The following is a 12,550-nucleotide window of genomic DNA, read 5'->3' as shown; positions in this document are numbered from 1 at the left end:
CCAGGAACTACAAGTGTTAGTGTAAGTATTGACCTCAAAGCCAGGCCCTTGAGCCGCAGATGATCCTCCTATTCATGTGGGCTTCAGAAGCTCCTGCTGCTGCCTCATGTCAAGGGGAGGGAGGCAGCCCCAGTGCAAACTTTACTAGGATTGTCCTTTTGGTGGACTGGAGTCCTGTCCTTCTCTGCCAAAGAGTTTTCCCAAGATGAAAGGGTTGAAACACCTGTGAGTGCCTTACCGTGGGAAGAACTGCTCTAACCCAGTGTGCTAATCTCAGGAGCAGAGCCCCTCAGTGAGAGGTGCAGACAGGAGGCTCTAGCACCAGTACACAGCGTACAGACCCTGGGGACTCTCCAGTCCTCCTAACTATTATGGGGACACAGGAAAGACCTCAGTCTCAGTTGTAAACCTGTTCTTTTTCTGCTCAAAGGAAACTTGAAATATCTGAGTAAAAGTCAAAGAAATTTACTTAAGCAACGTAAAGCTTGTTCTCTGAGGTCCTGTAGGGGTGTGTGTGTGTGTGTGTATCTGTGTCAGGAAACACTGGAAACAGTGCAGGGAGGATAAAATAGACATTTAATTCAGCACCTGGGAGCTGTAGGTATAGAAGGGACCCACCGTGCAGGGGCTGGGCAAGCATAGCTGATGGTATAATTGGCTTAAGAATTTGGTCTACAGACCATACAGCAGATTGACACAGATTTGTCCAGAAGTGGACAGACACCTACATGGTAGCACATCCCAATGAGAGCAGATTCACTTGTTGTGATGAAAACGTAAAGAAATTACTTTTTTGCTAAAAAAAAAAAAAATGATTTAATAGTTTCCATGTATGTTAAAGTTTCAAGTGTTTTTTTAAAATCATAATGTGTAATAATTGTGTATCATTTTGTCTACAATAAAACGTTTAGTATTTGCAATGGCTTTTCAGAGTGGAAGCACTGTACTTAGATGGGCTCGTTGGGAGGTGGCCGTGGTATAGGTCTTTGCGGGTTTAAATTGATGTCTTTCCTTCCTTAAAAAAAAAATGCAGCCATGCAATATACGAGGGTCACAGTTACATTCAGGTCACTTTAATTGGTGACCATGGGCATAATTATTTCATACAACTTGGGGTAAAGGGAAATGCATAAATGGGTTGTTTCTCAGAAAAGCAGAGCCTTTGTCTAAAAGCTAGTTTATCTGGTGAGATAACGTTGGTCTGTAGTGAGGTCTGAATCCCTCCTGTGATGCAGTTCTTATAAAAGAGTGTGTAACAGTGCAGACCCTGCAGAACTAAAGGCTCTAAAGTCCATGGCTTTTACAGGGAGTGTCTGTGAAGAGGTATTGGGATGCAGACTGTAGAGATAGCTGGCTGGGAGGCAACTTGACAGAGGGCTAGCAAGAAAGCAGAGCCCTGGAGAGTAAGGCTAGCCGGGGGCATAGGTCCGGTGGCATACCCTATCCAATAGAAGCCGGAAGTCCTGAGTTCTGTCTCCCGAAGCATGGAGAGGTAAGACCTTGCTTCAGCATAAATGGACTTTCAGGCTTTCTGATTAGTTGGCCTTGTAATGTACACACACCTGATTGAGGCAGTTCCCACATTGGTCACTGTGGTTATGGAATAATTAATATTGAATACTCTTCTCAAATTAACAGATTAAAGTCTTTATTGTTCAAAACTTACAGAATACAAAAGTTACTAAATTTTATAGGAATTTTAGCAGGTATGATAAAGTATTTTTAAAAATTTGAGCTGGAGAGATGGCTCAGTTGAAGTGCATGCAGTACCTGAGTTCAGTCACCAGAACCCACATAAAAAAGGCAGGCATGGTGGTGCACACTTAAAATCTGAGCACTGGAGAGGCAGAGATGGGTAGATCACTTGAGGCTTGCTATACAGCCAGCTAACCTACTTTGACGAGCTCTGGACCAATGAGGGAAGTGAAGGATACCTGAAGAATACTTTTGAGTTGTCTTCTGTCCTCAACACATGTACCTGCACATACATGAACACACATCCCCATACATACAGGAGTACACACATATATGTACCTACATATACACCATATGCACACTCGTTCTCAGAGATGAGCCCTGCTCATCCTCCAGTGTATTTTTCTGGTTTTTGTGCACATTGTGTGTAAGGTGGACTCAGGACCAAGAGAAGAAGGCTGACATTGGTCTTGGTTGCTTCTTGGGCTGCTCATGGAACCGTGTGGCCGTACTCAGATCTGCAATGAGGAGTGCCTTCCTAAGAGCAAGTTTTCATTTCTCATGAGGACTGGCGGCACACTGCTGAGGTTCTAGACAACCTGTGATCTAGCAGAGGTCAGCTTCACTTCATGGCCACTATAGTATGACATTACCAGGAAGGGACTGGTGTGCTTTTTCTATCCAAATGCAGCAGGGTCATGCAACTCTACACCAAGAGTGAATGCAGGGCTGGGTTTGTTGTGCATGTGGTGTGGTCACTAGCAGAGTACAGCTGAGGGCTTTTAGCTGGGGCATGCCAGAGTCTACAGCAGGACCAAGAGGACCAGGAAGAGTTAAGCAGAAAAGGACAACTGAGCCATGCTTGACTGGCTTTACCTGTGAATGTTCCCAGCAAGCCAGCAGGGTGTAGGTTATAGCAGCCTTACTTTCAAGTGCAGAAGTAGAAATGCCCACTGTCCCTGCTAGTGAGGAAGCAGCACAGATGGCTCCTTTTCCCACTTAAGGATGCAGGAGAAGTGAAGTGGGAAGAAGGTAACACCCACAACACTGGAGGCATCTGCAGCCCGGAGCAAGAAGGGTTTGGAGTTCACAAGCTTCAAGGATATTAGCATAGTTATACTATATTGTGGTCATTATTGAGGTGCCATGGAGATGGGATATGCCTGTGTTTATAACAAGTTGCTGCAGCACAGTTTTGCATTTTACTAAATTGTTAATCTGCCCAGCAGGCAATCTTTTCCCTCTTAGGAACACTGAGCATACAAGCTGACAAATCTAGAGTAACAGGATCCTTGGTGTATGCATATGGTTTCAATTTTCCCTTTAGAAACAACAACATTTCCTGGACCTAAGAGGGAGGCTGGGCCTGCTAACACCTCTGAGGGGAGGGATGCTGTGTGGGAAGTCTGAGCTGCTTCCTCAGCCATGGCTTTGAAACATGAGCCTCACCACCAAAACTAGACACTCCCATAGGGAGAGCCTGGGAAGAAAAGGGAACCACAAGGAAATCCTTATAGTTCTTACCAAACACTGTGCCAAATCTCTCAGACATAGGCTCTTTCCAGTGTTTGAAGGGTTGTACAAAGGGGAATGGGCTTGTTCCACACAGACATGCTTGCTTGGAATTTATGGAGATGAGTTTTCCAAAGAGAAGATGAGTTGTCCCCTCAGCATGGTAGTGAGTAGCTAAGCAGAGTTGGGGAGCCTAAAGCTCTAAAGGAGATGCTCTCAGACATGCTGCCACTCCTCATGAGTATGCAGGGTAGGCCCTTTGTGTTGAGGGGAGACAAATTAGTAAAACAGGGTTCAGCCCCTAGCAACATGGGATGGGTGCCGTTCATGCTTACAGTGTCCCACTTCTAGGAATTGTTTGCTTGAAACAGAATCATCTCGGCTATAAAGAAAGTATGTTTGAAATTGAAGATATGCATGATCTCCCTGGATACATATCACTACCTTGAGAGTTGTGTGCAAGTGATTATATATTAAAACACACACACACAGACACACACACAAACCCCTAAAGGGTTTTGTTGTTTTGAAATGGGGTGTGTAGCCCTGGCTTTCCTGGAACTTGTTATGTAGACCAGGAAGGCATTGAGCTCAGAGATCCTTCTGCCTCTATGGTGCTGGAATTAAAGGCATCACTCCTGGCAACCTAAGATGGATCCCCCCACCCCCCATCCTCATTTGTTTTGAGGCAGAGTTTCTCTATGCAGCTTTGGCTGTCCTGTCACTCGCTCTGCAGACCAGGCTGGCCTCAGACTCAGAGATCAACCTTTGTTTCCAATGGGATTAAAGGTTTTGTGCCACCACTGCTGGGCTAAATTACTTAATGGTAAGCACTGCAAAAGGATGGGGATACTGCCTGGGGCTACTGTAAGTCATCTAAAGAAAAACCCAAAAAAAAACAAAAATTGTGCATCTTGGGAAAACCATCCAAAGTGTGAAACCAACCTACCAAAGGCTTGATAGTGGTCACGTTTCTTAGTCTGGAGTAGTTCAGGTCACAGCTGGATGGATCATCAGATTTAAAAACTGAAGGATGTCAAATGACAAGACAAGAAAGTTTCCCTCCCTGCCACTTCTGGAGGACAGATGGAGAAGCTTAGTGCAGCAGGTGGTACACTGTCCCTCTGCCTCCACACTATGCCCAATGCCAGCAGCCACGCTAGTCCTGTAAGCAGAGGACCAGGCCAGGACTCTGCCTGGTGGGTCTGGCTTTCCCAACCATGGTTTCCACTGGTCACACATTGAGAGTCTGAGGAGCTGATGTCTGAAAGATGGCTGAGGGATTAGGTGTGAATTTTCTCACCTCTGGAACCTGAAAAAGAAAGTGTGGCAGTGTCAGTGGGCTTCTCCCTCAACCTGTCCCAGTCCCTGGCTCTGAGAAGAGAACTCCTTGCCCCTTGCAGCAGTTCACAGTGGAAGTTAACAGAATGAACTGTCACTACTATGGTGGATCGTGGGGAACGTGAACCTGTTCTGCTTCCCTCTGCCCTTTAGTTGGGATGAAGATGCTAAATAGTCCTGTAGTGCTGGGAGCCTCACATTGAGTCAGTTTGGTTTTAGTATTTCTTGAGTCAGTTTGGTTTTAGTATTTCCACAGGGAACAGGGCTATACTGAGAACAGAAGTTAGGGCCTGTGTATGTAGTCCACCACTGAGCTACGCTCCCACACTTGAAAGTCACTAGCCCTAGTAGTAGTCAGGACACAGGCTGGGGTTTAGGAGGACAGACACTGCTCACTAGGGAGTCCAAAGATGCTACCTAGCCAATGACAGAGGAGCTTTTCTGAGGTATATTTTGTTGGATATTCCTGTCCTTAACCATCATGCCATCAAAACCTGATTCTGAACAATCATCTGTCTCCCCACCTTCAGGCTGACCTGGAAGCTGGCCCCAGGGCTGAGGTCCCATCTGGAGCTGTGAGTTGTAATGACTCTGGCTGCTCTGGCCTTTGTGGATCTTAAGGGCTTCACTCCAGTCCAAGCTTGGAATTCCTGTCTGCAACAGAATACAATCGCAACCTTGCACAGGGTCAGTCATTCATTTTCTGCACCTTTAAAGAAGCCCTGTTCACTGCTGGTCTGCTTCACTTCCTACTGAGTCCTTATCCTCCTGCACAAGCAGGACCAGATGCACCAGTTGCTCTAAGCAGATGGACCATCTTAGGAAGAGTTGCTCTTCCGTTCTGAATGCTCCACCAAGAAATCTCAGCCACTCAAGCCCAGGAGGGTAGCGGCAGAAAACTTTCATGCAGGTGAACATCAGGCAGCATCCAGCACACATCTGCCTTACAGACAGACAAGCCCCAGTGCTTACAGCCCTCCTGAGACCTGACACTGCCCTTCGGGATTACAGGCCACTTAGTAGGGAGTCCAGAGCCAGTGAAGGCTGTCACCTTCACGCCCACTTAGGTGCAGAGAATTGTCAGTGTGGACAATGCCCAGCCCAGCAATGGTACATCTGCTTACACCTTGGAAGAAAGAGAAGGCTTAGCCATAAGCAATGGTCAGGACTCACATGACAGAAGGAAAGAGTCCCACCAGTCTTCTGACCTCCACATGTGGGTTGTGATGTATGCACATGACATGCATGTACATACGCAGGCACAACAGATGTAAAACAACCCAAAAACTCCTTGATAAATCACAGGGTTTGATAGATGACTTAGCAGTTATGCGTATACTCCTTTTGCAAAGGGCTGTAGTTGGGTGCCCAGCACCCACACCTCACAATCACCAGGAACTCCAACTTTAGGGGACCTGCTGCCCTCTTACTGGCTTGTCAGGAACCTGCCCTCACAAGCACAAACAGAAATACACATGACTTTTAAAAGTAAAACGAAATCTCTTTTAAAATGTCTTTTTGAAAAGAGAACTACAGTAGCCATCTCAAAACAAAAACCTTCAAGCTGGTCTGAGCTCCCATGGGCCTCTTCTCTGGAGGGAAAGGACAGGTTAACTCAGGCCCCTGTCACTCACTGAAAATGCTCAATTCTTCTACTCCTGGAGACCTCTTAATCTTGTCAGAGTCCCTCCTAAATGGTAAACTCGAAGGCCGTTGTATTGTATCATCCCCCCATGACCACAGGCACGGGGCTCAGCCAGCCAGGGCCAGTGCCTGCCTGTGCTAGGCCCTCCCTACACTGGTCCAGATTATACCCTGAAAACAACAAGGGATTCTTTTCTTGGCAGCGTCAGAGCTGATCCTCGCTGGGCAGGCAGATGGCATGGGCAAGAGGAGCTGTTGTCTGCTGTGGTCAACACTCAGAATTTTGGGTATAAGGAAGAGCTGAGCCAGGGCCTGTCATAATTTTTGCTTCTTGAAGCTTCAAGGTTCTAAAGACCAGCTGTCTAAACCACATGCTGTTCTCATTCTCCTGGGAATGCAGGGGCTCCCCATGAACATGCCCTTCTGTCCCCAACTATCTCTGAGCTGTGCTCCAGGCAGCCTAAGACAGTTTCTCTGAGGTGACAGCTGGGGACTCAAAGCAGGAAGTACCTATAGCAGTCCCTGGGGTGTTTCAGGAGGTGTTCCAATCAAGAGGGCTTGTGGTGGAATAGAGAAGCAACATCAGAGGTGGAATTCCCAGAGCCCGGCTACTCACGGAGGAGTATGAGTAAGGTGAACTATAGCTTACACCAAGATTAATGAAAAAACACAAGCCTCACTGTGCTTCTTACAAAGCATCATGGGCTCAATTTGTAGCCTTGGCTGCCTGGAACTTGCTATACAAACCAGAGCTGACCTTGTACTCTTAGAGATCCACCTGCCTCTGCCTCTCAAGTGCTGGGATTAAAGGTGTGCACTACCATACCCAGGTACTTCTTTCTCCACATTTTTCATGGACCTGACCAGCCTCGAAGGAATTTATGGAAGCACTGTTCTGGGAGGAGCTAGCCAGATAGCTCCAAGGCAGCTGTTTAAGGCTCTGGTGCCTATCTGGCCAGACAAATAAGGCAGATCATTCTTTCCATGATGACCAGAAGCCAAGTGAAGCAGGACCTGTTAGCAGGGAGAGATGCAGGCCCTAGCGGACCCATGGCAGTGAAAGACTATAGGTCAGGAGTGGCCATAAACCTGTTTCATTACTTTCGGGTCTAAATTGTTTTCTGAATGCCTATAGCAGTTCACTTGGGGGAAGTACATTTCAGAAGATGGAAGTCAGGATGGGATTACTCCAGCCTCTGGGGTCCTAGAGGCCAGAGAGTTTAGTGCTGGAGAAGGTCAGTCATACTCCTGGGCTGGTCTTGGGGGTGACTGGCCAGCCAGGATCTTACTATTCCAGTTCTCCAGGGAAGGCAAATGTTCCAATGGCAGAGTTTACACTGGGAAAGGCAAGCCCCCATCTCTCAGTGATTTTCCACTGCTGGCTTCAAGACTCAGTTTAAGAAACTGTCTCCAAGGAGGTGGCCAAAGCTGTATAAGCTGTGTTAGGGAAGGAGAGCCTGCGGGGACTACACAGTTGGTGCCTGAGTCCCACTCCTTCCTATGCTGTTCAGAGCCATGTGGTTTGAACTACCAGCTCAATTCCTCATTTGCAGAGGAAGTGCAATAACAGGCCATGGGCGGGGTGGGGGGATGGGGGGGTAGAGACATCAGGTTAAGTGGAGAGCAACAGCTAGCACCTTGCCACCAACAGAGCTTAGAGGACCCTACAGGACATTTAGGGTGGGTAAAACAGCTTCTCATAACCAGCCATGATTTTCTGGAATATCCCCCATGAAGAGTGGCTTGCACCAAAGTCCCCAAGCTGCTAAATGGTTGTGAAAGGTGGCTTCCTTTCTTCCCTGCAAGCCTGCCATTGTTTGACTGCTAGAATCTCAAGCCACTGCAAAGTGCTGCACATGCAGGACCACTGGAAGAACCATGAACATTCAGACCTCTCCTGAGAAGGATTCGGGTTCTAGGAGTCAGTAGGCCTATCTGCTCTGTCCCTAGCTGTGCCAAGCAGCTCCACGAGTCCAAGAGCACAAGGCCTTGTCCTGCACTTTGCTTCTTTGACATGTGTGTGTTTGAGATTCACCATCTGCCTGTAGGGCTTCACAGCGTCCCATCCCCAATATCAGGACAGCAGGGCTGTGACCATCTACCTGTACAACGTCCCCATGTGCCATTTTTATTGTTTTAAGTTTTATTTTTAATTATGTGTATGTGTGTGCATCTCTTGAATGTTGAGTGTGTGCAGTGAGTGTGGATGCCCCAGAGGCCAGAGGTGTCAGATCTCCTTGAAGCTGTTGTTACTGGCAACTATGAGGTGCCTGGTCTGAGTGCTGGAACTCCAATCCCACACAAGAGTAGGGCACTCTCTTAATCACTGAGCCACCTCTCAGCCCCATTACCTCTTAGTCCTGAGCTTTCATTCTACCTACAAGGAATCTAAATGACAAAATTCCTAAAGTATTTAAACACCTGTAACAAATGTGTGGTAGTGTTTAAAATAGTCCCAAATTGGGAATCACAAATGAGACAAAAATAATATATATATTGGGCTTCTGCCTATGGCTGTATGCCTAAGAAAGGGCTAACATACAATACAGTTATTAACATTCAGAACATCTATCTATGGTCAAACATTACATTAGGTTTTTAAAAAGGTAATGTAGTTAAATGTTTGTCAGATGGCTCAGAAGATGTGACTGCCTGGCACAAGCCTGACAGCCCGAGTTGGATCCCTGGAACCCAAGGCAGAAGGGGAAGAGGAGTGACTTTCTAAAGTTGTCCTCTGACCTGCTCACCCCCTTCTCCCCCCACGCACTAATATATATTAAATATTTTTAAAACATTGCGACAGCAAGAATAGGATCATGAAAGAAGCTGAATGTGTATGAATTCATTTTGTACTAAGAATTAGGACGATCCATCTGTTTGGGAGGGGAGGTGTAAGGGTGTTGAGGCGGTATTTGTTATTTTTATTCCTAATTCCCCCACTATGAGCATTCATTAATCTTCTGTGTAGAAAGAGAGGCAGGAAGTCCTCAGCTGTTCAAAGCTGAGCAGCTAAGGGAGCAAAGGACCTTCCTTCAGTGGGGTCTTGAACAGAGCAGGCACTGGTCCTGGGCACAGCGTGAGGCGTGGGATGGGGGGCCATGCACCGCCCTCAGTGCTCACCCCACAGAAGTTAAAAGAGAACTATCTGAGAGGGAAGGAGGAGGAACCGAGGAAGGGGGTACTCCCTTGTGAGGTGTGCTCATCCTGGATCCCAGGGTAGGGAGCAGATGGGAAGGCAAGGTGGTGCCTACAGTGTCAGGAAGGGATGACACTGAGGCTCCCCTGCCACTCTCCAGATCCTGTGGTATTCAGGCTTCCTGCTCTCCTCGCCCCCCACCCCGCTTTGGGACTCCAGGACTCAGTTTCCTCCCACCGCAGGTCGAGATGCCAAGCGTTCCTTTGCCACAGTCAGCTACCCACATGGTTGCTACTACAGCTGCGTCCATGTCCCCGACCGGCAGCACGTAGACCGTCCGGGTTGGGGGCACCAGGGACTGGCCCCTGCGGCCACCAGACCCCGGTCGCCTGCAACCTACGGGCTCCCGCGGGAGAAGCTGCAGTCCGAATCGGGCTCCTCGCTCCCCGGGTCCGAGTAACCGTGCAGAGTCAGCGGCACCGATACGTCTAAGCAGTCAAGCTGGTTCCAGCGCTGGGCCAGTCAGCACAGCCGGCTGATGCAGGGCCACGCCATGTCGCTAGGCCGCACGCCTGTCACCAGCACGCGCATTACCCCGCAGCCCCTGCGCAGCTCTGTGCCTGACCAGGACGGCCTGCGGGCAGTCTTCGTGGTTAAACCCAGAGTTCCTGTTGAGGCCCACATTCTGCCTCAACACTTCTGCCTCAGCACTTTGGGGGCTAAGTGCTCTGGTCAAGAGAGAGTGTGGCTCTTGGGGCAAGAGACGCGAAGAATGGAGACAAGACAGAGATTCTGATCAAGTCTCCTTTATTGAAGGGAATTCTGAGCTATTTTTAGGCTTTTGCCACGTGCCTTGTAGGTGTTGATATGACGTAAGCCTTACAGGCGTCTATAGCGTGGACAGCACGTGCACCGCAATGCCTTGCAGGCGTGGATAGCATGTGTGCCTTACAAGCATGTATGGCGTAGATAGCACGTGGACAGCACGTGAACCGCATGCCTTGCAGGCGTGACCACCACGTGCAACTTGCAGCTGGGGGCAGTAAACAGCAACACAAAATATGTGGGATATCAGAGTGTGCTTCAGCTGTTGTAGGCTATTGAAAACCAAATCTTTCCGTCAGGGTATATGGTTCCAGATGGCTGCAAAGTTGATCTAGCCGCTTTCTACTAAAGTCGGCTCCCAACAAGTTCCCCCGAATGTGAGCTCAGAAATCAGACCTGGGCTTCACAGAGGGCGAGGCCTGAGGGAGGCATTTCCTTGGGGTCACTCTGCCTGCTTTTCTTTAAAGGAACAGTCCATCAAGAAGGCTCCGATGGCGGAGCCAGGGGACTCTGATGAGGCTTGTGGACACGGGTGGCTGCAAAATAGAGTTTCAGCTGTGCTAAGGGGGCTCGGTGGTCACCCTGAGTGGAAGTAGTGGTCAACAAGGAGGGTGATGCAAGTGAGGACTTGGAACCATGTTTTCCGAAAAATCCATTTGAGTCAGCTCGTGAACCGCCATTTGCCATTTACTGTGCTGTTTTAAATGGGTGACAACCAATCCAGTTTTCCAGTGAACTGTCATGAGCTCCCAATCGTCCTTTTTCTAGGTTGTAAAACCCCAAACTGGTTTTCTTTTCCTGATATGCATGTGTGCTTGTTTCGTTGCAGAGCTATATTCCAACCTGAATGAAGGTCAGTTAAATACAGAGACAACCTCCAGCTGCCCTCCCAAGGCTTCCCAAGTGTATCCTGCATGCACTTAGACCTGCAATCATACAAGTGGTGGTAGTTACACTAAGTTCTGGCTGAACCTGGAAAGTATCCAGTCTGCACCTCAGAGGACTGCCCAGTCTGGGCCAGTTGGTCAGCTCATCTCCCTCAACTTGGTTAGCTGGAAGTTGTACTGGAGTGGCATACCATTGCTGGTTTAACACCCCAAGTTTGGCTATGGCCCCATACTGACAGTTAACTCTGGAGCTGGAAAACCTGTACCAAAGGAGCATTCATGGGTGTGGTGGTTAGAATAAGCTTGGCCCTGGGAGTGGCACTATTAGGTATAGCCTTGTTGCAGTAGGTGTGGCCTTGTTGGAGGAAGTATGTCACTGTGCGGGTGGACATTGAGACCCTCCTCCTAACCGTGTAAGAGTCAGTCTTCTTCTAGTGGCCTTCAGATGAAGATGTAGCTCTCTCAGCTGCGCCTGCACCATGTCTGCGTAGATGTTGCCCTATTCCCACCTTGATGATAGTGGACTGAACCTTAATGATAGTAAGCCAGGCCCAATGAAATGCTGTCCTTATAAGAGTTGCCTTGGTCATGGTGTCTGTTCACAGCAGTAAAACCCTAACTAAGACAATGGGGACCCCCAAAAGTCTTCTCTCAGTCAGAACCAACTGACTTTGTGAAGCAGGAGCTAGTCTTTGGATTAGTCAACCTGGCAGATGAAGGTTAGGTCTGAGAAGGAAAGTGTTCATTTCTGTTTATAATGGAAGCCAAGGCTTGAGCTGGAGGCAGGAAATTGGAAGCAGAAACTCCAGAAGCGTCCATGGAAGACTAACATTCTTTCCTGTCTTGTTTCCAGGCTCATGTTCAGTCCCATATCACACTGACATTATTACCTAGAGAATAAAGAAATTACAGGGCTCATGAGAAGTAAAGGAGCAAATAATTAAAATGTTGTAAATGTTCCTAACTCAAGCAGACACATCCAACAGCATAGATGCAGTGAAGGAAAGACACCTCCACAGGGCAGACAAAAGACTGGATGGCTTCTCATTTATCAGGCTAAGTGGTGCTTGTTTCTGCTTAAAAAAAAAAGTTGCAAATATGGCTGGGTGTGGTGGTGCATATTGTTAATCCTGGCATAAGGGAGGCAGAGGCAGGCAGATTTCTTTCATTTCTGGGCCAGCCTGGTCTAGTAAGTGAGCCCATCCAGCTCTCTGTTATTGAAAGCCCATATTGGAATCAAAAATACCTCTCCAAATCAACAACAAAAAACAACAAAAACAAAAAAAACCCCAAACCACACCAAGTAAACAAACAAACAAACATACAAACCAAAAACCCAAAATAATGTCACTGCTTTTGGAGTCACCAAAGTCGTCTTCCTTGCCTAATGGCTCCTGCTAAATCCCCATGGACAACAATGGGGGCACAGTGGTTTTGTTTTTGTTTTTTGTTTTTTTGTTTTTTGTTTTTTTTGCCTTGGGAAGGAAGTCAAAGAAAGGGCAGTTTGACT

General features: G+C 47.8%; 1 pseudogene; it reads right to left on the bottom strand.

Moving 5' to 3' along the window:
* Positions 1-4,408: 4,408 nt before the first annotated feature.
* LOC117702291 (MAP6 domain-containing protein 1-like) lies at positions 4,409-9,883 on the bottom strand (annotated as a pseudogene).
* Between the last annotated feature and the right edge of the window lie 2,667 nt (positions 9,884-12,550).

Source organism: Arvicanthis niloticus, unplaced genomic scaffold (assembly GCF_011762505.2).
Source record: "Arvicanthis niloticus isolate mArvNil1 unplaced genomic scaffold, mArvNil1.pat.X pat_scaffold_65_arrow_ctg1, whole genome shotgun sequence".
In the NCBI taxonomy this organism is placed as follows: Eukaryota; Metazoa; Chordata; class Mammalia; order Rodentia; family Muridae; genus Arvicanthis; species Arvicanthis niloticus.
The sequence above is the reverse complement of the archived record's forward strand: the minus strand, read 5'-3'. Positions and strand labels throughout refer to the sequence as shown.